Consider the following 13,196-nt stretch of genomic DNA (forward strand, 5'->3'; position numbering starts at 1 on the left):
TAGGTAGGGCCATTATAACGTTGTGCACATCTTCCTCCCGGAACGGTTGCACCAAATATTCACGATGCGCATTAGACAACCAACCCAGTGCCACATCATCCAGGTAAGCATGTGTTGCCTCATCAGAAGGAGACTCCCGGGCAGCATAGAGATCAGTGGAGAACTTCAAGACAACCTCACACAGGTCTGCTGAGTGGCAGGCCTCTCCTGCATCATCAATGAGCTCATGGATGGGTTCCTGGCTTCGGGGCTCTCTCAGCTTCTGAGCGAGGGAACGGCTCGACCGTCCACCTTCCCCATAATATCTTGCCACCTGACGCCGAGAGCAGTGCCCCAATTCCTGGTCTACAGGGTCATTATGCTCCGAAATAAGTTCTCGAATTTGAGCAAGCTTATACGCAGACGGGTCCGCGTCAAAGGCTAGCTCCAGCTCTCTGATCTCCATAGCCAACTTCCGTATCCGGTGTCTAATATCCCGCAGCACGCCTGCCTGAGCCCCTATGCAAGCACCCCTTATGGTGACATTAAAGGCCTCCCACAAGACTCCGGCACTATCCACCGAGCCTTCATTCTCCGTAAAGTAATGCCCGATCGCTTCTTCTATGGTGTGTTTGAACACCGGATCCTTCAATTCAGACGGCTGAAGGCGCCAGGCAAACGGCGGGGCCCCACAATCCAGCAATGTCAATTCCAGAAGCACAGGAGAATGATCGGAGAGCGTCCTGGCCACATGGCACGCACTCTGGACCCAAGGATACACCCCCTCTGAAATCAACCAATAGTCAATGTGGGACCACGATCCGCACCCCGAAGACACACAAGAACTCTTGCGTGCCTCTGGATGACGCAGTCGCCACACATTTTGCACATGTCCAGCATCTATCAGACCACACAACAATTCGAATGCATTTTTCGGTCGGGCGTCACTCACTCCCTGTCTATCCTCAATCGCATCCAACTACACATTGAAGTCGCCACCCCAAATAATTTCAGCTCGGGGAAACCGCTGAATCCTATGCCACACAGATGTTCACTAACACACTCTTGCTTCCAGTCTGCCATGAATTATCACACATCGTCCACAGTCATCCGATTCAGACTGTATTTCAGTGAAGGGAACCCCCTTCTTCACTAATGTGAGTACACCTCTAGCAAACGAGGAATAGGAGGAGGAAGCTCGTACACCAGCCCACCGGGCGCCAACATTTCGTACCAAGGCAGAGGTCAAGTGTGTTTCTTGAAGGAAAGTCACCTTCACACCCATTCAATCCAGTCCTGCAAGCACCCTCCTGATCTTCTGCGGGGAGTTCAGCCCGCACACCTTCCAAGTGCCAAATTTAAGGGAGCTACCCATTATCTGGTGGTAGGCGTAATAAGAGGCAGATATGAGTACTAGTTTGACACATTCCCAGAGCGCAACAGACGTCCATGAACCGAACTGTACACCTGGTAGCAATCAACCAACAATCATCCACCCCAACTCGTCCTATCCCGCCCACCTCCCAATTCAGCACCCCAACTATGCCAAAGCCACCTCCAACCCCAACTTAGCCCTCCCCCCCCCCAGCGCCCACAACCGAGAACAGAAGTCAGGGTACACCCATATGCAGATGTGCATTCTTCCAGCGTAGCAGGAGTTGACAGGGGGATTATTTTAGCACATTCGGCACCTTGTTTCTAGGTGTGTTTAGATCACAGCTTCATGTTATACTTCAAGGACCCATACTCTGTAATAAAGAACGCAGGTCTAGACAGACATAAATCCCTCAGTAACTTTTATATTTGGTTTTGTGTTGTGGAGTAGGTGATATGCAAAGGGTGGAACAGTCAGAGTCGCCTAAGGTTTACCAGTGACAGCAAATATATAACACTCCTGGCATCTATAGCATTTTCAGAGCCGCAGTGTCTAACAGTCTACCCCTCAGAAAACGGGAAACAGCACTACATCTGGGACGAGTAACTAATGGAAACTTTCAAACATTTTGACGTGTACAGGGTTTCAAAGGTCTACCAGTCTCTAGTGCAGTTGTCATAGTTACACACCAGGAAGAACCCTCAGCAGTCAGTATCCTCTAGTTCCTCCCCTCCCATTGCCACCGCAGAGGCCCTCTTCCTCCGCTTGAACTTTTTTGCATAATCAATAGCAGCTTTAGGTGAAGCAAAAATCTTATTATCCGAAGCTGTGCCAATAAGTGCGCGGGCAGGGTACAGCATTGCATAGGAGACCTCCTCCGAGCGCAGAAGCTGTTTCACAGCAGCGAACTCCCGGCGCGCAGCCTGCACTGCAACAGTAAAATCAGGAAAAAAGGCAAGGGAGTTCCCCTGATGTTCTATGGCTCACTTCTCTCGCGCCAATCGCAAAATCATGTCCCTGTCTTTATATTTTAAAATCCTAGCAATTCTAGGACGAGGAGGTGCTCCTGGGACTGGGCGGGCAGCCAGCGAACGGTGGGCGCGCTCTACAATAAACATAGGGGAGAGTTGTTCTGTGCCAAACAGGTCTGTGATGAGGCGTTCCATATAGGTCTCCATTTTCCCCACATTTGTGAATTCTGGCAGTCCCGTAACCCGGATGTTATTGCGTCGGGACCGCGCCTCCAAATCCTCGTTCTTTGCCTATATGAGCGAGAGGACTTTCCCCATATTTAGGGTCTTGTCTAACTGTGGACAGACCATCTTCTGTGGCAGAGACCCTCTGCTCCACCTCGCCCATGCACACGTTTTGTTTTTCCAACTGCGAAGACATGTGATCCAGTCTGTGGTTGACCGCCGTCATAGCGCCCACTATGAATTGTAAGGTCCGCTGCATGGCAGCTAGTGTAGCCTCAAGGGCGGGGTGTCCATCCGACACCGCATCTACCTCAGAGTCCGAGGCAGGTTTTTGTGGGGTCTTAGGAACGCGCCGAGTTTCAAATGTTAGCTTAGGTTGTGTCCTATCAGATCGGCCCATTGTCCCAGATCGCAAAAAAAACAAAAACAGGTGCTAGGTGAGAGCTAGATGGCTCTATATGGACCAAACTTAACACAAGGACTTGGTTGGGGCACTCCTTTCAGGGTCTCACAGTGAGGAGGTAGTATTAACTAGCGCTAAGGTCTCACCACTGACTCATTCACCCACAGAAATGATGGTGGCAGCACTCACAGCACGGTGGCTCAAGTGGGAGTGAGGCAATCTAGCAGAGCTGCCTGCCTCACACTGCTCGTGAAGGACAGTTCCCACCCCCCCACCCCCCACCCCCCCCCCCCCTAGCGGCATCAGTAGGATGTGTTGTAGCGCTATAGCGGCCCCCGTAGTAATCTCCCAAAGTTCACAATGTACAGGTCTGTCAAGAATACACCACCTCAGTTTCACCCAGAAAGGGAATAACGGGCAGCTGCCAAGAACCTCCTAAGCCAACGTTGGCACAACACACAATAGAGCCATTTCAGGGGCTCCGCTGTCACCCCCGCCCCACTGAGGCCTTGAACAATTGCAGTGTCCAGTAGCAGAGAGGCCCAATGCACAGTGGGCCCGCCACCGCGTCAACACCCAGGTAAATAGAGAGTTCTGTAACTATATTCACTGACCCACGTCTCAAACCAGGTAAGTGCAGCAGGTAAGACAAGCGACAGGTCTCCACGTCCAACAAATCACCTCCAACAATAGGCCAGCAGTGAGGGCCCCGCTGTCCCCCCTGTACAGCCAAGGTCTCAGTCTATACAGTTCAGCAGCTTCCAATGACAAGAAGGCCCAGATTCCAGTATGCCAGTCAAATCAACCTCTCCAGCTCACCGCAAGCCCCAGGCTCCGCAGGGCGACGGCCTCCTTGCCCTCAACTGTCTCTGTCCCGCACCAGACCCAGCAAGTAAGGCGCGGCCTAGCACCCAGCCCGATCCCACCTCCGAGGCCCGGGCCGGATACAGGCCCACCCACTCACCGCGTCCAGCGCCGACGGGCGCTGCTGTGCAGGAGCGGAGTGGGCCCCACCTAACAGCTGCAGGGTTCCTCTCCGCCGATATCGCCACATGTCACGGAGCTACGGCGTAGCCCCACAGGGCTGAGCGGGCGCCGACACGCCTCTTCACCGGTCACCCCGCGGTATGATCCGCACCTCAGGCGCCGCCCCCGTCAGCACCAGAAAGGCCGCTCTTCCCACACCAGGCAGAGGTGACACCAGGCACGACTATTGTTCTAACTCTGTGTGGGCTCCTTTCGGGACAAATTTTCACTGTGTTTGTTTGAAGTGTTATACAAATACTTTCCACATTGGTTCCAAGTTAAGTCTGACTGTTCTGTGCCAAGCTACCAGGGTGTTGAGTGCATGTTAATTTCAGGTTTGCATGAGTCTTAACCTGACCAGGACTGTGGTTGCTGCTTCACCAGGGCTCACACCCCAGTCAACCAATAACCCAATTTCTTACACATCTAAATATTGTTTTGTTATAAAACTCAGACAACAAATCTGATAAAAACTCCTTGATATCAACACTTCAAGGTAGAACTGTAGATACAGAAGCAAAAATTTAGTTCAAGTTGACGTAGACTGGTCTCAAATTTTAGAAAACCCTCCCTTAGTCTTGCAATGCAAGCCAAAGGTAAGTAGTCAATAGCTTATGTAAACCATGGGAAAGTACTACGGAGGATGGGAGACCTTTGCAGCAGTTTATCACAAGAGGTCCCACCAGACACTGGAACATCCACTCTTATGCCAAGAGTCTATTCAGTGAAGAAAGGAGCTAAGCCCAGCTGATAGTGAGTTTTCCTTCTAAGGGCATAATCCCTTCCAGGAAGGTTGATAAAAACAGCTGATCTGCTTTCAACAGGTAGGCAGTGCAGAAGGCCCCAAAGAAGCTATAAAGGCAGGTTAGCAATTACATGTTCTCATAGTATAACACATAGTAGCTAAGACATTCTAAAACATATCGTAACTTCATTCTATTCCTGCTGCTAGCAACATGTGCACATGCAGTTTTAATTATATTCTGTGTGGTTATGGATACAATAAGCAACAGAATAAAACTTGAAATAAACAGATTTTGTTTAGTACTATCTTTGAGTGTGGAATTTGAAGAACAAAACTGGTTTTGATTTACCACTGTGTCCCTGAACCCTTTATGGAACTGTTAGTAACCTAGGAAACACCACCCTCGCTGGAATGCTATGTGGGTTGCGTGCGGCTGCAGTTCAAATTGACTTCCTTCCTCAGTGATGATGCACTGAATTGAGTCATTGCATCCCTTGAATAGGAACTCAACCCCGGAAGTCCTGTGGCCTAGAACCCAGGACTCATAACAGGAGGTTGGCGCAGCTTGCTCCTCCCACTTTCCTTCAGATCATCACTCATAATCCATCAACAGAAGAAATTAATTATGTGGTGATGTTGGTGAAGGACGAGGATCGCTCATGCCCCCGCCACCCTCTTAAATCCACTCATGCCACTGGATTCAAGCTAGCCTGGCTGATGAAGGGTGATATACCCAGAAACCGGTCCCAGGAAACTTGTTTCCGGTCCAGGGAGGACCTGGCTTGGCAGTTCGGTCTGGACTGTTACCATGAGGCACAGGGTCAAGACTGATTTGCATTAGGCTGGGTCCAAACTGGGTTGGCCTAGTGGGCAAAATAACAATGGATTTAACCCAGATCTCTTGACATGGGGGAGAATGTTTGAATCATTCAGCATTCTGTCCATCATTTGTTGCAGCTACACTGGGCATAAAAAATGAACTTCAAGGCTATTGTTCCCTCCTTCTATAAAGAGATCCACCATCGATATGATGCAGTCAGTCTTAGCGTCCTTGGAACAAGCGACACATCCAGCACCGGACATCTATTCTAGAAGCATCGCTGCCTATACTTTATTAGGACATCATCATTAGCACTAACAAAATGTAATCAATTATTAAATAATAACCTAGATGCTATGATTGCAACACAGTTGAGGAAACTTCCACAGGATCTATCTAGCTGCCCATTAGTGCGCACAGAATTTTCTATGGCAAAATAAAGCTGGATGAGAATTGAACACTAATGGAGAAATGTTCATTATCCTGCAGACAGGGAATCTTACAGAGTTGAATTACACAGAAACTTGTTAAGCAAGCCAGATCCAAGTTTGACAAAACCTAATTAAGTCGCCAAAAAGTCCTTCCACAAATTATTTTCAATAATAGACAGCATAGAGCATCCGGCTGCAGCATCCAACTCTGCAGTCCCCACCAAGTTACTGTGTTCTCAACTCCAAATTCTTCCATGAAAAAGATCTCTAAAATCCTTAAGTACTTTTTTCAAAATCACACGTTTTATTTGAGTCGCATAGAATGAACACCTTACTGAAAACAAATCACCCTACTTAATCGATGGCTTCTTTTTCCTTACTCAGCCTAGGAGACATTTGTTCTCAACTTAAATCCATGTGTTCAGGATCACCATTCGCTTCATGCCCTGCCAAGAGAGTGGGAGCAGTAGTTCGAACACTAACACCAGACCTTACGATGATTTGCAACTCATATTTGTGTTTTTGCATAGCACCAGAGTCACAGAAAAAGCACTTATCGTCCTGCATTTGAGAAAGCCCACCAAAAACCATTCAAATATGTTGAATAATCATATCTCACTATTGCCACTGGTGGCCAAGAGCACTAAAAGCTTTATTAACTAACAGCTGTCTACATGTATTGAAGACCGTCATGTTCTTAATGCCTACCAAACTGGTTTCTGCCAAAACGGGGGCATTGAAACTATACTGACATCTGCTACTAATGATATCAGAATGATAATAGATTGCGAAGCAGTGGCAGCTTTAATTTTATTTGATCTTTCGGTTGCTCTTGGCACAATACTCTCAAAAATAATGGGATTCTATCAATGTGAGTGGTGACTAATTTTATATGATATTGTATACTCTCTAAACTCGTGGATACACTGCAATTTGAAAATCAGGTCTATCTGCGAGTGGCAGAATGAGGGCACTGTGTTTTTAAAATACCCCTCACACACTATGAATCCCATAGTGTCATTCTCCCATCATTGGGGTCTTCCTGTCCCTCTACGGGGCGGGCCGTGCTTCGACCTACGAGTGACGTGGGAGCACTTATATTTTTGACAATAGGCTATGTGATGTGATGAGGATAGTAATATGTGTTAGGGAGTGTAGGGACCTATTTACGTGAATGGTAGTGTAAAAAAAGGGTAAAAATTCCCTGGCTAGTCGAAAATATTACCTTTAATGGCTTCACAAGCTGGGAACATTAAAAAGGGGGTTAGTAAGTAGAATTACAAGTGTGGTCTACATTGTCGACATGACATGTTTCATAGGCAGACCCCTCCTGCCTACTCATCAGGACCTCTGTTGATCCCTACAAAAAAGAACTCAATTCTAAACTAAATGTTAAATGCCAATGGTCCTAAAACTTAACAGCAAAAATCGGCTGCTAGGTTTAGCCTCGGGGCTTGAGTTGGCCCTTAGTGAGGCATGATCATGAAAAATGACCTAATATGGTCTATTTGAAGCGTGGTGGTAGGGCCTCATGAGCCTGCGTCTTAGGGTGATTAGTTGACTGGTTAGTGACCGCATGCCTAATCTGGCTTTATTCCATACCCTTCAGCAGCTCCGTGATAATGCCTCACTAAGGGACAACTCAAGCCCCGAGGCTAAACCTAGCAGCCGATTTTTGCTGTTAAGTTTTAGGACCATAGGTATTTAACATTTAGTTTAAAATTGAGTTTTTTTTGTAGGGATCAACAGAGTTCCTGAGGAGTAGGCAGGAGGGGTCTGCCTATGAAACATGTCATGTCGACAAAGTAGACCCCACTTGTAATTCTACTTACTAACCCACTTTTTAATGTTCCCAGCTTGCAAAGCCATTAAAGTTAATTTTTTCGACTAGCCAGGGAATTTTCACCCTTTTTTTACACTACCATTCACGTAAATAGGTCCCTACACTCCCTAACACATATCACTATCCTCATCACATCACATTGCCTATTGTCAAAAATATAAGTGCTCCCGCGTCACTCGTAGGTCAAAGCACGCCCCGCCCGTAGAGGGACGGGAAGACTCCAATGATGGTAGAATGACACTATGGGATTCATAGTGTGTGAGGGGTATTTTAAAAACACACAGTGCCCTCATTCTGCCACTCGCAGAGAGGCCTGATTTTCAAATTGCAGTGTATCCACGAGTTTAGAGAATATACAATATCATATAAAATTAGTCACCACTCACATTGATAGAATACCATTGTTTACAAGTCTAGTTCAGGAGGGTGATTCTATCATCTCCTCTACACTCCCCCATTTGATTTTTTTACAATACTCTCGAAGACAGACTCCTGAGTTTGGGAATCAAAGTTACAGACTAGAGGAGCTGCTCCTTTTCACTAAGCCTTCAGAAGCAACAACTGCACGGGCCCTATGATGTTCAATATTTATGCTGCCCAACTGGCAGAAATTCAATTACTTGGCTTAAAATTGTATGCCTATCTTGATGTTCCATTCAATCTCAGACTAGAGAGAAATCTAGACAATCTACAGGATCAGTTTATACATGACTTTGTGCAGTCACCCATTGGATGAATGCCAACTTGCTTACATTAAATAATATAAGAACCACTAAATCTGGGGGTGGGGCGTTGGGACGTACGGCAAGATGGGCGCACTGTGGTGCAGCTGCGCCGGCCGCGTTCACTATCCTGCATCTATCCTGAGCCCTGGTGATCATCCGTGCCTCACATGCTAGGACAATGCACCTGATACCTTTGTGCAGAGCTGGGTACCTGTTTTGAGGCTTTACGTTCACCCCTGCTGCCCGTCTAGCTGATGGCTGAAGTACAGGTCTTCTCCCAATTCGGCAGCAGTGACCGAGGCCTGTGACTGACGGGGATCGGGCATCTAATTCCTCACTCGTCGCATCTCAAACTCCAGATCTGGTGCAATTGTGGTGGAGAGCCCAATCCACTAAATGTGGCCATTAGTTCGCTGAAGTGGTTGGCATAGGCTGGTGAGTGCGCCGGATACCGGGACTCCGCCTTCACCAAACATGGCGGCAGTGACACGGCGCTGTGTCTGACGGAGGTCAGACCTCGGACCTGAAGATCTTAACTAATCACATCTCCACCTCCGGACCTGGTTTAATTGCTGTGATGAGCCCGATATACTAACTGTGGCCAGCAGATCGCTGCTGCGGACAGAGAGGACTGGTGAGTGCGCTGGACACTGAGACGCCGCCTGACCCTGCTTACGGGCTAATCAGGTGGGTGAGGCAGAGCACAAGACCTCTGTGCTTGGCATGCTGAGTGACTGGCTGCGCCTGCTGGAGCGGTCCGAAAGCATCAGTGGTGGCTGCCGCAATAGGAGTCTTGCAGAACCGTGAAGACTAATCTGCTACTAGCTGGGCCTCCCGCCATCTCCTCTGAGCACCGAGCCTGGTGAGTGCACTCTTAGTATCTGGGAGAGCTGCCGATTGAAGCGTGTCTCTCAGGCTGAGAGTACCTGCATTATTCACGGCAGAGAAACGCTGCGCATTGTAAATGTGGACAATTTTTCGGGTACTGAACTGAATGTTGTTTAATCAGGAGGGCTCACAAATCTACATCACGTGCGAGATTGCGCTTGCGGACTGCCTCGCCGACATACTGGGCAGTTGTGGGTGGCGGCTGGACTAGAGTGTGGCCTGCATTGCTGATTCTGTGGGGCTTGTTTGTGTTTGACTGTACTTGCTGAGACAACTGGACGATCCAAGAAGGTTCTTCCCTAGATGCATGCTGAAGGATTTGGTTGTCTCTGATAAGGAGCTCCACTCTTGGCGTAGAGTGTTCATCTGCACTTGCACAAGGCCCACTCTGCTTTCTCCTGTGGATCAACGTACTACCTTCAAGCTGCGGCTTTGTGTGAGTTTCGCAATGGGCAAGCCAGCCAAAAGTCAGCCGAGACTCAACGTTTAATTGTGAAAGTCTGGCAAGCAGGGACAAACCGCAGCATCGGACTCCGAACTGGACACTGCAACTGCGCCGCAAACTACACTAAAGAAAACCTTAGCCTCCATTCACGCAAGCTTACAATCGATAGACTGCAACATTGAGGCCCTAAAGGGTCGGATGGACACAATATCCGCCAAACTGGACAGACACTCTGTTCGCATTGGGGAGGCAGAACAACAAATTTCTAACACAGAGGACGGGTTGCAGCAGGCCACCACAAAGGTCTCTGACATGGAAAAGGTTCTGGCAGTCATCCAGGTGAAAAAGGAAGACCTCAAAGCGCTCTCACGGCGCAATAACATGCACATTCTAGGACTGCCAGAATCCACGAACGTGTGCAAGATTGAAACCTATGTGGAACAAATGCTCCGTGAGATCTGTGGTGCCGACAATCTGTCCGGCATGTTCATTGAAGAGGGCGCTCCAATCTTTGACTTCTCGTCCACCCCGGGGCAATCCGCCCAGGCCGATCACCGCCTGCTTGAGGAACTACAGGGACCGGGATGCTGTGCAAAGTATATCTCGTCAAAAGGGATCTCTCTCTTAACAGGGGAATACATTAGCCTTCTACCTGGACTTTACAGCTACTGTTCAGGCAGCGCGGAAAGAATTCCAAGCGGTGAAGTAACTACTGATGAATGAACATCTCCCATACGCTATGCTATATCCAGCCCGTCTGCATATAGGTGTAGACGATAAGGCCCTGATCTTCAACAACCCCAAGCAGGCCATGGAGTTCACCAAATAACACAGTAGCAAGAAGCGTGGGCCTCTTGCTGAATCGGATAATGAGGACAGACTGAGGCCAGTCATCTTTTATAACGGATATTTGCTCAGAGTCTGGGTTGGTCCGTGGACTTACGCTTTTTGGATCACGTCTTTTAGTCTCCTTTAACACTAATCCGCTATATCTCACAGGTATGCAGGTATTGCAGATACAACATATGAGATGCTCAGCTACTGCGGACTATGGGGCACGAGTTTAGGTGGTTAGCTCTGGACTTAGGTCATCAAAGGTGGCCACCTCCCAGGTACATCTGGGAGTTACTGCGCCACAGTGTCCCCACTGGGTATACCCCACAACCAATGCTATACGTGTTACTTTTATGTTGGGGTTTGTTGTAATTGATGGATCTGCCTTTAGCAAATTGGGTCTGCTGAAGTGGGAGGGGGTGAGGGGTTTCATTGTTCTTTATGGGAAATGTTTATCTGGGATTGCATTTACTTACATGCCACATCGCACACTTAGAGCTAGAGATATCAATGCCTTGACTCTACACGCGCCTCAGTTTAATTTCATCATCCTCGTCAATGTTTGATAAATATACCTGTCTGACATGGAATGTACGAGGGGTCAATACACCCAAGAAAATCTGCCAGGTGCTAGCATACTTAGACATACGGTTCAGATAGCCCTCCTACAGGAGATGCATCTTACCAAATACTCTGAGGCCCGAATTGCTGTTAAATGGGCCGGACACAGGGTGGCTTCGTAGTACTCTTCATACGCCAGAGGAGTGTTAATCCTGTTTAAAAAAGGTCTACAGTTCACACCACTCAAAACATATGGACAAAGATGGGCGCTGCGCTGTGGTCCATGGGAAACTGGGGTTGTCTATGATCACGGTCATTAATATCTATGCCCCAATCCAAGACTATCCACAGGTTTTTCTTCGAATGTTGAGCATCCTGCGCACCTGGCCGGAGGCTGCCATTTTTAAGGGGGAGGGCGGAGGGGAAGGGGGTGGAGGGTTATTTCAATACCCATTTAGACCCTGTTCGGGATAAGTCAAACCCACAGGGTGCGCGCACCCCAAAAATTAAACAATGTATTCGCAAGGATATGCTGGAGATGGGATTGATAGATGTCTGGCAGATAAGCAATGCTGACGTCAGGAGTGGCACTCCTATTACTTCCACACATAAAAGCTGGTCCCGCCTATATTACTGGTTAGTGAATGAAGAGTCCAACGACTGGGTCACGGATAAAGGTTTGCTCCCAGCACACCCTGTCCAATCACAACCCAGTGAAACTATGTATTGGAATTCCCACCACCACACATTGTCCATTCACCTGGAGATTTAGAGCTGATGCGCTACTAGACACCATTTACAATGACACTATAGTGCAGGCAAAAGCACAGTATTTTGAAATAAATGTTGGTACGGAGGAGAGTGCCGCCAACCTTTGGGAGGCATTTAAAGTTACAATACGGGAGGTTAGCATAAGCACAACAGCAGGCATATTGCGGGACATACGGGGGCAGCTCTCCAAAATCGAGGCTATACTAGCAGACCTTGAGCGGGAGTACGTAGGGAACCCAGACATCACCATTTTAGTACGCATTCAGGAGCAGCTGCTAGAATACAACGAAATGGCCGACACTGAAGCACGTTCTATATCGCATCGCCATGTCGCGTACACATATAGCGATGGAGGTTGTCTGGGCCGACAACTGGCTAACAAACTTAGATATAGGGCGGATCATCAACATATCACAAAAATAGTAGACTCACAGGGTGGGGAGCACTTCACACCTCAGGGGATAGTGGAACAATTTAGATCCTGTTACTCGAAGACGTACACGTCGCGAGGGAGTTTGGATGAAGATGCTCTTGGGGATTATCTTTCTGACATAGCCTGCGCCTGGCTATCGATGGGCATCGGGAATACCTCAGTCAACCAATTGACAAGACCAATATTAAAGCAGCGATAAGTTTATTACCAAACGGTAAAGCCCCGGGGCCGGATGGCCTCACGGCAGAATTCTATAAGGAATATGCCAATCTGTTAATGCCCTACTTATTAGAGGTATATGTTGCGACCCATGACACTGGCATACTGCCATCATCATTAAGGCATGCTCTAATTATCACACTGCTTAAAAAAGACAAATCCCCCTCTCACTGTGACTCTTATCGCCCTTTGTCGCTTATTAACCCAGACACCAAAATACTGGCTAAAATACTTGCTACTAAGCTCCAACCATTGACGTCTTGCCTGATAAATCTGGCTTCATACCATATCATCTCACAATTTTAGGACTATTTTCGCCATGTTTCATATTTCATCTCCTGATCTCCTGGCTGCTGCAATCATGTTAGATGCAGCTAAAGCATTTGACTATCGAATGGGGGTATATGTTTTGCACTCTAAGGCGCATGGGATTCCCAAACATCTTTCTAAAGTGGGTGCAACTTTTGTACACTGATCCGTCGGCACGAGTCCGGGTGGGAGG

The 13,196-nt window shown here is 48.0% G+C and overlaps 1 protein-coding gene across 5 annotated transcripts in view; it reads right to left on the reverse strand.

Annotated features, from left to right (window-relative positions):
- The window catches only part of FAR1 (fatty acyl-CoA reductase 1), a 626,193-nt gene that overhangs the window by 294,115 nt on the left and 318,882 nt on the right, over nucleotides 1–13,196 (reverse strand). The gene's annotated exons all lie outside the window — the stretch shown is intronic.

Source organism: Lissotriton vulgaris, chromosome 2_1, assembly GCF_964263255.1.
Source record: "Lissotriton vulgaris chromosome 2_1, aLisVul1.2, whole genome shotgun sequence".
Taxonomy (NCBI): domain Eukaryota; kingdom Metazoa; phylum Chordata; class Amphibia; order Caudata; family Salamandridae; genus Lissotriton; species Lissotriton vulgaris.